The sequence below is a fragment of the Astyanax mexicanus genome, chromosome 14 (genome assembly GCF_023375975.1).
Source record: "Astyanax mexicanus isolate ESR-SI-001 chromosome 14, AstMex3_surface, whole genome shotgun sequence".
Classification (NCBI taxonomy): Eukaryota; Metazoa; Chordata; class Actinopteri; order Characiformes; family Acestrorhamphidae; genus Astyanax; species Astyanax mexicanus.
In genome coordinates, this window is record NC_064421.1 from 43,903,000 (window position 1) to 43,917,773 (window position 14,774).

The 14,774-nt window shown below is 40.1% G+C and overlaps 1 protein-coding gene across 4 annotated transcripts in view; it reads right to left on the bottom strand.

Moving 5' to 3' along the window:
- The window catches only part of qkia (QKI, KH domain containing, RNA binding a), an 85,250-nt gene that overhangs the window by 69,105 nt on the left and 1,371 nt on the right, over positions 1-14,774 (bottom strand). The window lies entirely within an intron of this gene.

A 14,774-nucleotide genomic window follows, 5' to 3' on the forward strand; every position in this document is an offset into this window, starting at 1 on the left:
CGCTATACAAATAGCTCAAAAATATAGTCTTTGCAGAAAAGTGCTGCCAATAGAATAGGACTCTCTAAAGCAAAAAACATGAATCTATTTCCACCATGCCTAATGCCTGGAGGAGGCTAAAGAGGAATCAAAGCTTCCCAGCATTGAGATGTGCAGCAGTGGAATTGGGTTCTCTAGAATGGTGGTGCTCCATCCAGTATTCTTGGCATGAGTGGAGGAGTTGGGAGATCAGGTGGGGTGGTGATCATCCAACATCCTGACACTTCTAATTCTAACGCCAATACATCTAACTTGTTGTTGAATACCTAAATAAGGAACAATAAACCAGTTGTCCCGATACTTTTGTCCATATGGTGTACTATTGCGTTTAATTTGTCTGCTACATAACAATGCTTGAGCAGCCACTGCAGATATAATTCAACACACACACACACACACACACCTCTGTAGAGGAGTGTGTTGTGTGATGGTGGTCGTGTGGTTGAGACTGTGGTGTGTGTGTGGCGTGAATCTTATCATTGTTGTGGTCCAAACCTAAACAGCCGTTGAGGCCGAGGCTTGCAACCAATGCTGCATTGTTCCCTTCTTGTGTTTCATCAGCCTTCCTTCTTCAGTCTCCCTCTCTCCTGTACTGCGTGCCTGGGTGCGGGTGGGGGGTATTCTGCAGGCTTTAATTAGCAGGAAAAGAGGGCAACTACTGACGAGGACCATTTACACCAGTGAGAAAATGAAAGCGTGTGTCAGTGGGAACGTTTTGCACGGCCTCATCCAGTCACGCAGCGTAATTGAGCTCATAAAAAATGCCCGGGGGACAAACGTGGTGGACAACAACTAACTGCTCTTGTCTGTTACCGTGACAATAACAGTCACACAAAAAATAAACGGCCTGAGCATGCTCAGTGCAGACAGTCCCCAGCTCGGTGTATTTTTACACCAAGACCGTTACAGCTGCAGTCAAGGGATAGCAGCCGAGAAGAGCTGTTACGCAACTTCAGCAGTTGAATCTGTAAAGGTATACAGCTTTGGAGCCCTTGAATTTCAAATGTTTCACTTCTGACATTTTAAACTACACTAAAAACTCAATCTACAACTGTTTATGTTTGTTCTAAAATTTTCCCATAATAAGACTGAGTACTACAATTGCAAAAGTTGAGAAGTAATTGCAATCCACAACTAAAGCAGAATTTGTTTAAAGTTGTGCAATTTCTGGCTTTTTGAAGCAGAATTTTGGAACCTCAGAGGTTCACTTGGACCTCCAGTTACGATGTTGCTTGATAAAGTTTCATTTCAGAGGCTGAAAGAAATGTGATGGTTGTTGAGTGTTCCGAGTCGAGCTGTACAGCAACTACAGCAAGTCTGGGCTTGTTGAAGTCAGGGCTGTGAGACGAGGGCATGAGATGAAACAGTGAGCTGCTGATTGCAGGTTTGGTTTAAGGTGGCCCGCATGTGTGCGTCCGTGTGTGTGTGTGCAGTATGCGTGTGAAGTGAGCAAGGCAAAGTCAAAAATAAAAAAACACTATGTCTTCAAAGTTAGGGACACTTTGTTAATGGACAATGTTTTAATTTTAGTGCTTTAATTTTTTTGCAGTAGTTATCAATGTAAATAGAAGGTAGAATACTTCTTATTTTAAAATATATATTAAACCCTAATAACTAACTCACCTCTAGTTTCTCACTCAAACACAGGAAAAGCTTTCCCTCTTAAATCTTTCACGTTTTGCATTGATGTTTCACTTTTTTTAAATGACAAAGGAACTAAATTTATAAATCAAGCAGAAGGATTTCATAAGCAAAATCCGCAGCTGTCCAAATACTTGTGTAGTTACAGAGCTTGAGTGGCAAGACCTACACTTTCCACTAAAATGTTTAAGTAGCGTAGCTCTCAAAAGAAACAAAAACAAACACAACTCCAAAGGACCACACTGTGTGTGCGCACGCAATAGAGTTAAAACATTAGCGCACAGGCTTAGTAAACAGATGACAGCACTGTGACTGTAGAACTGGCAGAAGCAGGTCAGAATGCCAAAACCTTGTCTGTCTCTCTCCCTCCCTCACACACACACACACACATCTCTCTCCAGCCTGGCAGGCTCTCCTGCCTGCTTACGGGTTTAAAGCACTGATCGCCTTAAGAGAAAAGAAGGATGGAGGGATGGATACAGGAGAAGTAATGCCAGAGGGGTGTGTGAGAGTGCACGAGAGAGAAAGAGAAAGAGAAAACAAGAGCAAGAGAGAGAATAAAAAGAGCGAGACAGAAAGAGCAGAGATAGAGCGTTCATTGGTTAATGTGAGCAGACAGGGCCTGTTACAGGCCTTTAATGTCAGAACTGGTCTTCAAACACAAAAGAAAAAAGAAGAGAGAGAGCAAGAGAAAGAGAGAGGGCAAAGAGAGAGAGAGAGTCAGTGTGGTCTGGAGCAGTCAGTTTATATTCTGCCATTTGTTTAGGAAGTAAATGATCTAGAATGTCATGATATTAATAATGCACTCCAAATATCTCCATATATTATAGAGTAAAGAGTGCAACCAATCATAAAACAAACTATACTGCAAAATGTATAATAGTGAGAGCATATAATAAACTATTTCACAGTAAGAGTGAGAGGTCACGCTTTACTTTAAAAACAGAATAAAGAAGTTTTCCACTGCCGACCCTGTAAAACCTGAGCCACCTGATACCACCCTGTTTCTAGACATGCAACACCACTACTAAAATCAGTACAGAACTCATCACACCTGTAATAACAGTCCAGCGCCTTTACACACGCACACACACACACATGCGCACACACAAAAGTGCTGAACAGCAGCATTCCTGGTTAGTGTGTCAAATGAACACGATCAAATTCCTTCTGCAGAGTCACCCCGAGCAGGACAATGGAACTTCAGCTATTTCTGCTTCAATAAACAAGTACTGTCATAATTCTGTGTGTGCATGTGTGTGCGTGCCTGTGTGTGTGTAAAACAGAGGCTTCCATTATGTGAAAACACTCCAGTACGGACTGTCTCCCATCGCTGCCTGCAGGGTGACCTCATTCAGTAAACACACCATTCATCTCTCCACTCTCTCTTTCCCTCATCTCTCCATTCTTCCGTATTCTCTGCCCCTCTCCCACTTTCCTGTCTCACTCTCTGTGCTCTCATTCTCACCCCTCCCCTCACTGTGTACAATCAGTCGATTCAGTCAGACACACTAACACACTGACCTCCAAACAAAGCCCAGTCACTCTGTTCTCTCCATCACTACTGTTGTTGCTGCTGCTGCTGCAACAAACAGATCATAGGACCCTAACCTAAAAATAAGTTATTTATATGAAGAGAAAGAGAGAGATACAGAACGAAAAAGAACTTAATCAACGAGTGAGAGAGCCATAACAAAAAACAGCAATCATTTCTGAGGTTGTTCAGCACAGAAACAAAGATACCTGCTCTTCAGCTCTCTACTATTTACTGATCCTATAAATAACTCATCCACCAGTGTTCCACTTGTATTTTCACTTCCCCCTTTACCCTATTAATATTCATCATAATTACTTCATAAGATTCTGAACATGATGCAGAGGGAAACAGGGGAGATAGTGAAAAAGCAAGAGAGAAACCGACAAATGGAAACTACAGCAGAGTATCTCTGAAAAGTTGATGACACATTAGTTGTAAAAGGAGCTGCCGAAATCTGAAAAGTTTCTCTCTAAACTATAAACTCTAAAGGACAGTTAAAAGAAATCTTTAAAACCTACATCAACAACTAAGGCTGTATTTCTGGTGAAATCCAGATAATGTGTGTGTGTGTGTGTGTGTGTGTGTGTGTGTGTGCCTGCGTGCGTGCATCAATCAGTAGTTTGTAATTAGCGTAGGATAGGGTAATTCAATTGTAATTTTGTATTAAAAATCTCAGTAAGAATCAACAAGCACTTCTCAAATCTACGCTCCAGTTTAGTGTGTGATTGGCATCTTGAACGAGATACTGGGATCCCATTGTTTTTAAACCTGCTGACTTCATACAACTAAAACCATCCTTATAAGATTTGAACCATTTGCATTTAATGTGTCTGGTTAGTCAGATTGAAAGCTGATTGCAGTATAGAATTCAAATTTAGATTTACTTATTTTGTAGTTATGTGTTTTATGTATTCAGTTGCTAGTTTATAAATTATACTGGTTGGAGTTGTGGAATGTTTCTAAGAGACTAATGGAGTTTATACTGCTGTATTATGTGCCCCAGACCTCCTCTAATAGTAATTTATGTGATCAAATTTCTTCCTGGTTTAAATGCATCTTGGGTGCATTCACACTTGCATTTTTATGTGGCTTTGTTTTATCCAGATTAAGGTTGCACCTAAAGATTATTTTGGTAGTCGACTAATCTGACGATTATTTTTCCCCACTAGTCGACCTCTGCCTGCTGTGGGTACGGTTCCTGTTTCTAGCATTCTTTATCGCTTTCAAAGAATAGAAATAGCTAAATGTGAGATTTAAACGCTGTTTAACTGTCCAGATTATTGCCATTTAAATGTGCAAAGTGATTATATTTACTGAGTAAATTTGTAATCTGTTGTGTTTGGGCACTTTAGAAGACATATGCAGAGTTGACTAAGTGTAAGCGAGCCCCTTACTCTTCGCCCATTGTGTTTGTCTGTTGTCTGTCTCAAGTACTTTGTGTAGTGCTAAAAATTAGCGATTAGTTAATATCGACCAATTGTCACAGCCCTAATTCAGATATAATCCTGATACTCAAGACCCATGAAGTTACTAGGTGTAAACAGAGCCATGTATTTTGGGATTAGGTGTTATTTGTCCCAGACCAATGAAATTGAAGTATGATCTTGAAAACGCATTTCTATGTTCACAGGCGTGTGATTTTCTGCAGTGTGATTTAATGTGTATATTACAGCTTCATTAAGCCCTGCAGCAAGACTGACACACAATATAAAAATAACAGCATGTCTAATTTACACTGACACCAACTAACAACTCACTGAAACTGGCTGATGTGTTTATTCGATGGTACAGTTCTGATTCTGATGAGAACTGTTCAGTCAGTTAGAGCACACTAAATTACAGTAATCCCGAGTCCAGAACCGCTAATCCGCCCCTACAGAGAGGTTCCCTGCATGATCACAGCTTAAAATATCCTGCACACCACGCAGTCCAGACAGGCTGTGACAGATCGGGAGGGTTCCAGGGGTTCACTTCCGCCTCCGTTATGCTGAAATAGTTAATCAATACAGAAGTCAGAGCTAGGAAATAATTAAAAATGCATTAAAACTAACATCAATTATCTATAATAGAATTTTCCTTGCTTGTATTAGTTATATGTTGCTCTTTTAATGCACTCCTCACTGTGTTAATGCACTGTGCACTGAAAACATACTTTTACGTGTGTAGTCACATGACTCTGCCCTATACAGTTTGTGACATGGAAGAAACATAGAACTCAAACACAGAGCCAACTATAAAAAAAAGTTTTGTTTTTATAGCATGTTTAACTTTATCATTGGGGCCCTAATACAACAAATCATGCATCCTTTTTTTTAGCCTTTTAAAACAGCTTAAGAACCATGTAGGTGCTCTGCCAACTGTAACTATTGTATCTATTATTATTGTCTACAATAATATCTATTGTAATTATTTTGGGCTCTAAATGCTGCCAACGGCACTGTGACTGTTGAAGTGAGCAGGACCCTGCGTTCCAGAACTGAATATCATTGAGCAACCAAAGTCACATGTATAAATCCTCTAATCTTGCCTCACGCCACACGTTTTTCTCACTTTCAGTTACTGTTCTGTAGCTTTCAGCTTGTCCAGAAATGCATGTGTGCAAAGTGAATCTTTCAAGCTTGGCTCAAAGCATGAACTACACTCCACCACTGCAGGGGGAGCACAAGAGTGAGAAATGCCAATTCCCAAATAATATGATTTAAAAGGTGCTATGTACAGATGTAGCTGAGCAAAGGAGTCTTGCACAGAGAACTCATTCACAGCCTCTCTGCTAACGGACACATGGCTTAGCCATGATGTTAACTGCTGGCCTTTACAGCAGTCAAATGAAGAGAGAGTTAATATAAAGCATTTGTTTTGGACTTACTGTTGCCCTATTGTAACATGTACTGGTGTGAAAGTTACTCCTTAAAGGTGCTCCTTTAAGTATTAATATTTAATATTTTTGTCAAACGGTCCAGGCCAGTCACTAGCCCACATGTCCCAAAACAGTGCATGCCGAAGTTGTACATGCTGTGTGAATGTCTAACTCACTCATTAGAAGAGATGTCTGGATACTGCTCAACACTTTGTGCCAAAGCTGCCCATGTTTATGGTCTGAAGCTACTTTAACACAGTTTACAAAACCCCGAGCACAGCTTTCACAAGAGGCTGCTGTCAGGATGTTGCAATGGCTCTGACCATACACACACACACACAGACTTACTTTCTGGAGCAGGAAGCCACGCCCGGCTAGGACGGAAAGAGTGGTGCAGTGTGTTGTAGAGCCGAAACACCATCTGAGAAGGTTTACACACTCAGTAGTCATGCTGCAAGTCACCCCAGCTCTTTCATTAATTTAAATGTGGTTATGAGACTCTGTCTAGGAGCTGAATGTTTATACTTGACACACACACACACACACACACACACACACACACACACACACACACACACACACACACACACACACACACACACACACACACACACACACACACACACACACACACACACACACACACACACACACACACACACACACACACACACACACACACACACACACACACACACACACACACAAAAAACTAGTCTTGCAGATCCTGAGGAAGGGCCTCGCCCGTTTGCATTCCACAGCTGCCTGGAATAACTTCACCCCTCTCGCACAGAGCCTAGCTCTTTCCTCCTCTTTTACTCATTCTTAGCTGTGTGTGTGTGTGTGTGTGTGTGTGTGTGTGTGTGTGTGTGTGTGTGTTTCGGTTCCGTCTTGATGCGGGTGCTGTGGTTTTGTTTTTACATTGAAACAAGAAATGAGCTCACTCTCTGGCTCTCCTCTCTATCAGTCCATCTGTCTATCCCTCTCTTGCCCTCTGTCTCTCGTCCTCTCTCACCGTGCAGTAATAATTACTATAGGGTTCTCATTCTTACCTCAGGGTATTACTTATGATAGTGAGGGTGGTTGAGACTGCAGAAGGCTAAAGAGAAGCAGATATGTAAACCTAACTTAACATAACACAAAAAAAAAACTGTTATTAATTCCTTCTTTAATGACTGATGTTAGCAAAAAATGAAAGCATAATCCCAGACTAGACCAGTCACAGTAATTATTGGGAAAGTTATTTTTGGAAATAGTTTCCCTCGAAAAAATTACCATATCAATATTTTTATCAAGACCATTTTATACCACTGATATAACAGCAATAATATGATTACACTTTTGAATGTGCGGACATATGTATTCGTTACAAATATCCAGACATTTAAATAACAACGTTTAAATGTTTAATTATCATTAGTAAGAAAAAAATAAATAAAATAAAACCACTGTTTTAAACAAAATTAACATTTACTTTATTGGGCTAAAAAAAAAGTTTTGGGCTGCAAACTCCAGACAGGCGTTTTTTTTTTTTTTTATATATATTGCCAACATGTAAAAATGTGTTGCTAATTAACCATACATATAATTTGTTAAGATAGTGATTGGTCCAGAAAGCAGATATGCCAGCTACTATTTGAAATTAAAGTTCTTCCTATTGTTAAAATGGAATTAATTAACACCAACGAAAACCATCAAAAACTAATGTATAAACCCAATCGGCTACTACACACTTATACTAAATAAAGCAATATAATATTCTAATCTTAATAGGGCAGGTTTGGCAGGTTAGTACAAAAAATTAACATACTAACCCATTTTTACAAACAGGAACTTAAAGCATTGTAATGCAAACTGCAATAAGACACCTTATTATACTTATACACATTTTGTTACACACCGTTACACACAGACCCATTCTGAACATGCTTGCCGATATTTGGGTATATATGTATAAATTTCCCCTTACATTCACTGTGTACATGAAAAGCGTCTTCTCTTTTTCTACTTCTTTCTACTTGGGATTGCTGCTCAATATCGCTGTACACTTTGCAATGATAATAAAGTTATCTTATCTTACCTCCAATACATACTGAAAATCTAGTTGCCACTAAACTAGCACAGGATTAGCACAGAACTGAGACGAACACCTTCATTTTACTTTAATCTGAAAATCAGAGAATGGATTCAGAGTTTCTCCTGACGGCTATGTTAGAACTCATACTACTGCATGTGTAAAACGTACTGGAAGAAATTTTTATAAATTTATTATCTACAATATGTTAATATGTTGCTGTACAATCATAACACAAGTATTTTGTATTCCACCAGTATTCCATAGTATGTACTCTATATCTCTCACACACAAAGTGAAAGCTAGAAGACAGCCAACAAACTCTGTTGTGTTTGTAATATGAAATCTGTCCTGAGTAAATAAAAAAGCCTCTTTGCAAGGAAGCCATGCAACACTGTCTGAACAAGAGAAAGTGTGTGTGTGTGTGTGTGTGTGTGTGTGTGTTAGAAGGGAAGCGAGTATGAGATAAGGAGCCCCTGTGTTTATGGAAGGGAAACCCCTGATATCAGTCCACATACTGACACACAGACAGCTTTATCAGGGGGCCACATGGCAGGGGCCGACAGACAGACACACACACGCGGGCGCACACACACAGTACCGTGGTGGCATTTGATAGATCAAACACACACTCCCATCAAACCACCACCACCACCACGCGAGAGGGGGGATAAAAATAAAGTGAAGAGACGAGTGCTCCCCCTCATGTCCCTGCGCTAACCCTGCCAACCGCATCCTGCCATCCAATTCATCACACACACACACACACACACACACACACAATGAGAGAGTGAGAAAGGAGAGTAAGAGAGCGACAGACAGTGGAGGGAAAAAAAGAATAGGAATACAATAAGCAGTGAGAAAGCAAAGACAGCAGGAAATGAGGGAGAGTGGACGGAGTACAGAAAGGAACGGGGAGATATACAAAATGGAAAGAGGAAAAGAGAAGAGAGAGAAAGACAGAAATGAATCAAAAACAGAAAGGAGCGAGAGGAGAGAATGCGAGAGAGAGGCATACTCTTCAGCTCCAGCGACAGCAGCAGTTAATTAAATTCCACCTTGTAAAGTGGCATCTAGGGAGGTTTTTAGAAAGAGCTGAGGAGATTTTAAAGCAGGTTCCTGAGTGTGTGTGTGTGTGTGTGTGTGTGTGTGTGTGTGTGTGTGTGTGTGTGTGTGTGCACGCGCATTTGTGGACGGGCACTGCTGCAGGCTATCTGAGCCTGAGGCACCGTCTCCAACCTCCACAACACACACTCAACACACACTTGGCTAATCAGCCCAACTCCTCACTGGCTCGGCTCCACAGGTCTCTCAGAGAGCTCCTGGTTTTTCTCCAGTTTCCATAAACAGTCATATCTAACTGCTGCTCTGCTTTACACTGTGGGAAAATACATGACAGGTGTGATGACACTCTTATTAAAGAATACATTTAACTTGCACCCATTATTGACAAACACACAGAGAGAGCTTTGTCTAGTAGAGAAGAACTGCCAACAGAATAAGACTCTCTTTGGAGCAGATACACTTAAACCAATCAGTTCCATGTCCAATACAAAGTCTGGGGCTGGGCTGGGTTAGAGGGGTATAAGACCACCCAGCATTGGCCTGTGCCGCAGTGGCACTGTGTTCTCTAGAATGATGAATCACGTTATTTAAATACACAATATTTATCACACTATTTTGACATAGATCAGTCCAGAATGTCTTTTAATATAAACTACTACAAGAAAAAAAAATGTGATTTTACTGCCGTATTAATTACCCGCACATCTTTTGTTTCACTTCTTGTGTTAACACAAACTAATTAGACTAAATACCTGCCTCTCATAACAAACACTAATATACAGCAATCTAAAGTCACTAATATTAGGGATGTCTGTATTTACTGTTAAATAGAGGAATAAAAACTAGGCATGACTAATCTCAGACCCTTGAGGGTTTAAGGTGCCCCCGTCCACTTAGCATCTCCGCCTGCCCTTGAGGGAAATCCATGGGTGTCCCCTTAAGGGCAGTTCTGCTTCTGTAATTTCTGTAGTTAGCTGATTGTATGGGCCGTCTGAGGGGTGAAGGACAAAATGAAATAATGTTGATTTCTAATTTTTTTGAAGATGCCTTGATGTACAAAATTTACCAGGGCCACATTAAGTTGATAGATTCTAGAGATACACTACATGGGCAAACATTACAAATGATCACCACTCCGCATCATCCCAAAAAGTATTGGATGGAGCACAGTCATTCGTGAGAACACAGTCTCACTGCTTTACCTCTCAGTGCCTCTTTTTCTACATTAGACAAGCTGTCTGTGTGAATTTGCACATCTGTGTCAGGAATGGGTGCTGCTTACAGCACATAAATAGTTTCATTAAAAGGGGTGTCCACAAACATTCAGACATATGGTGTATTCTGAATGAGTTGTCCAGCTACCTGAGAACCACCTAGTGGACAGAACTGGACTTAAGAGTTCCAGACAATGGATAAATCACACTTTGCAAAACACATGCCAAGTCTCACTACTTTCTTGGCCTGCTGCTAATGCCATTACTATGGTCACACATACACACACGCGTGCACACACAGGGTCACCCCTACACCTCCACCACCAGAGCTAAAAGCAGAGCAGAGAGCAGCTGCCCAGAGTGGAGGTCAGAGCAGGGGACGTCTAAAGGTGTCAGTTTTCTTTCACCATGGAAACAGCTGCACACACACTCGCCGTTTAAGTCGAAGGTATGAACAGTGAGTGTCGAGGGGGGTGTGCGGGTATTTGTGCATACATTTGTGAGCATGCGTACAGCTGTCAAAATGCCTGGTAGGAAAACAAGTAGGGAGGGAACAAGGAGGGGAGGCTGTTTTCACACCGAATGTAGACGAGTGAGAAGTTTGCGTCTAGAGTGGCTCTCTCTCCTGTGTTCATCCTCCAGATCTGTATCTACTGTTTGTGTGAAGTACAGTCCAGCACTATGCTCATTGTAACTTTCACACAGTTCTCTAGATTGTAAACAGTAAACTTACTCACAATAAGTGTCAATGGCAGTACAACTTACATCACTACATAAACTCTTCTAGAATGCAGTGCAATCTTTTTCTAAACAAAAAATATTGAACACTCCCTTATGTTCTGAATGTACAGAACACCCAATACAGGCTGTATTCTAGAACACACAGAGCCAACATTCAACAGCTCTAAAATTAACAGCATTACGCTTAGAAAAATCTAGAACCGATTCACAGCCCTAGAACAAGCTGAGCCAAAGCTGGACAACTCTAGAACGCATTGCAAAGTTTGAAAGTTCTTCAACAATGATACTTGTAGAATGGACTGATCCAAAGTCTGAGATCTCTTGAACACATTAAGTAAACGCAGGACAAACCAATGTATTGCATCAAGGTGCAAAAAAAAATCTATCACTACTTACGACATGTCTAGAATGTACAAAGCCAGTCAGACAGCTCTAGAACTTCTTCCTTCCTTTGAATAACTAAATTGTGAAATTCAGGTTCAGAACTGAATATTCTAGAACAGCTTTAAAACAGGAAACTTTTAAGTGTTAAAATTCTTAGATTAGTTTAAAAACACAAATGCTGATACATGCAGATTGCGCTTTGCAAAGGATGAACGCATTCTTTAAGCAATAAAAACTGCAGAACGTATTTACACATTTATACAGTTAAACTCCTACAAAATTCGTCAGGACAGCTAAAAAATTCTACACATTTTTGGTTTTCAATGAATCTAACATATACACTTTGTTCTGTATGCTGGACACTTCATAACATGGAACATGGTTCCTTCTCTCGAGACTGTAGGTCCCAGCAGCAGCAGCGGAGGGTGAAGTGATTTCAGCGCTATGTTAACGCCGGCCAAATACCGGCCCCCAGCAGCTGTTGGGTCACAGTGAGCAAATGGCCACTCGAAAAGCTCCAGACAGCAGCTGAATCACAGCTAAATTACAGGGGAGAAAGAGCAATCTCAAACACACACACTCATTTTATCATTCTGTTTGCTCTCCAGGTAAAGCTCTCCAGCTTCACCGTTACACAGCCACGGCCAGCTCACATTAAACAACTATCTTCATTTGCATAGTCAAATCAGTATGCAAATGAAGTACATCACTTCAGAACAGTGATTTACACCTAGCTGTCTGCAATCTGCAGAGACCCATCAAAAGGATGGGGGGTTCGTATAGCCCCTCCTCTGTGACTAAACATCACACACATGGCTGTGAGAGTGTATTGGGGGCTGAAGGGTACAGATTACGGTCCAAAGTGCGAGCAAACACACGTGGTAGGAACCAAGAGTTCACTGTTTGGTGTTAAAAAGAACAGCTGCATGAGCGATTCCTCATCCTGCCACGAAAAGGGGCTGCAAAAGGCATCAGACTCACACACACTTCTTCAATTAAACACCACACACAGCACTATAAAATAAATCATTCAGGCTGTCGTAATGAATGTAGCACTACGATGAAAGATTAAAGAATGAACTAGATATTTCATTTAAAAGGTTCTGACTGCAGCTGCTATGGTAACTTCATTAGTATATAGATTATACTGAGTAATCCATTTATACATTTAATAATTAACTGAGAAATTAGCTTTAAAATAGGTCAAATAGTAAATCTATGCCTTGAATGGTTGCAGAATAATGCATATTGAATATGAGATCTTTTACAAATTTTTGTAGAAATCCTTCATTAAAATACAAAAGTTTTCGATAAAATGAAAAATAAATGATTATATATATATATATATATACACACACACATTTCTTTATGAAAATCCAATAAAAATATACTTCCAAAGGTCATTTTAATAACTACAAAGAAACATAAGCTGTAACTGAGACTATATACATACATACTGATCTAAACAGTGCAGGTTTGACAAGTTAGCACATTAAATTTTAACATACTATTTTGTCATTATATAAATGAGAGATGACCCCTTTAAGCCTTACTCTGCACTGTGAGTTGATTCTGACTACACTTAAAAGCAGGCCAGTTCTGGGTATGTATTGTGGATATTTGAGCACACTGAACTTTAACATATACTTATGCATTAACAAAATATTTGTGCTGAGTTAAAGTTACGATAAAGTGCAGTTTAATCTGTAAAAACCTACAAAAGCTACAAACTAAGCACTACTTGTTTTATTGAGGAGGTAACACACTTTAATCACTTTAAGGTTTAGATCAATATTAAGCAAGTAATCGTGAGAATCCCAGTACTGATACATCTCAAAACACTAAACCAGGATAAGATCCTATCTTTAAATTTATCTAACTGAAACCCGCTAAAGCGTGAATGGCATGCCACGAATGTTCCCTGTCCACACACTAAACCTGTTTGTTAAGCAATGACAGCTTGCAGTTTTAGTGCACAAAAAAACAGTACTGGTATTCAATAACGCTGCAGCAGTACAGCCACCTTAACCGCTCAAGAATGTGTGTGTGTGTGTGTGTCTCGCTGCCACAGTGGCTGATATAGCTTTCACAGAAAGGGACTCGCTGTCGACCAGTATTTTGGGGGGTGAAGCTGAAGCCCAGAGGCAACCTAAACAACGCCTAGGGAAAAAGTAGTGCGATACAATCATAGCTTTTCAGATAAAAATAGGCAGTTTTGGTGGTTTGGACGGCGGAAAGGGTTGACAGCTGAGTTTTAAGTTTGGGCACTCCTGAAACTGTGATAGATGGTCATGCAGTCTTTATAAAATAAAATAAAAAAATAAAAAAACACACACAATGCACTGGCATTCCCTCCTGCATATGCATGCATTCCTTCCTTCCTTCATCTCCCCTTGGAATATAAGCATGCATATGCATGGATGCCAGTGCACATTAGAATGGAATAACCAATAAATTGAGGAATGTATGCATGAGTAGATGGATGGATGGATGGATGGATAGATAGAGCTGTAAGCAAATAATAGATATCCCTGCGGAATAAACGCAGGCATATGCAGGGATACCCATGCATATTGAAACGGAATCTCGATGCACACATGGATAGAAATTTAAGGCAAAAAAAAAAAAAAAAAATCCCTTTGGAATGAATGCAGGGGATAAATCTGTATTATTTAGACTCCTTGCAATAAAATGGGGCCAGTCCTCTCTTTGTCCACGGCTGCAAGCACACAAAGCCCCTAGGGTGCATTGCAACACACACACTCACTCTCTCGCTCAGACACACACACACACACACACACACACACACACACACACACACACACACACACACACACACACACATACTTTTGCTCCAAATTCCTTCAGCTATGAGAAAACCGAAAAATGCCCTTAATCTGGAAAACAATCCTTTCATTTTCTGCTGCTTGCTGCATTGTTTTTCCTCAATAAAATCACAAGTTCAACACGGTCTAACACTAGTTATGCTTCACTGCGTAACTTACAAAGCTTTAGAATTTAGTTAAATAAAAAAAAAGAAAAATCCAAGTGTTAGAATTTCTTAGCGATTCTTGGCTAACACGTTTTCTAAAGTTAGTCACATAAGTTATATCAAGTTAACTTATCTTACCTCCTTTAGTTGTGACTTAAATTTAAAATACAATCACTGTTTAGCTAGTAAATGCATGCTATCTAAGTTAAATAAACTAAACAAATGAGGAA